This window comes from Sinocyclocheilus rhinocerous, unplaced genomic scaffold, assembly GCF_001515625.1.
Source record: "Sinocyclocheilus rhinocerous isolate Xijiao unplaced genomic scaffold, SAMN03320098_v1.1 scaffold219, whole genome shotgun sequence".
Lineage (NCBI taxonomy): Eukaryota > Metazoa > Chordata > Actinopteri > Cypriniformes > Cyprinidae > Sinocyclocheilus > Sinocyclocheilus rhinocerous.
Genome location: NW_015666166.1, coordinates 37,774 through 38,327, shown reverse-complemented (window position 1 = coordinate 38,327; position 554 = coordinate 37,774).

Here is a 554-nt window from a genome sequence, read left to right as displayed (position 1 = left end):
GGGTTCAAAACAACCCAACCGCTGGGTCAAAACAACCCAATAGCTGGGTTTGTCCCTTTTTAACCCAGCGCTGGGTTATATTTAACCCAGCATTTTTTAGAGTGTAGAGTTCTCATCATAAAATGGTGTATAAACAACGATTATCAGTATGTATTTATGTGTGCAAATATTGCAGTGCATTGCTGTGTTTTCAGTCTTTTTTTTTTTTAAATGTAAAACTTCAAATGTCAATGGACTATAAATGTGTGACTGCGGACAGTTTTACAAGTTCTGTTGACATTAACAGCTTTTATTAAATTATTTTTCTATTCTGTAATCTCAAAAGTCAATTATATTATAATTTTAGATAGATAGATAGATTGATAGATAGAAAGATGGATAGATTTTACAATAAGTTCCCATTAGTTAATTCTAGTTAGACTATTAATTAAAACATGACAGTTTATTGTTAGTTCTTATATCTCAGGTCCATTAAAGGGGTCATATGACGTTGCTAAAAAGAACATTATGTTGTGTATTTGGTGTAATGAAATGTGTTTATGCGGTTTAAGGTT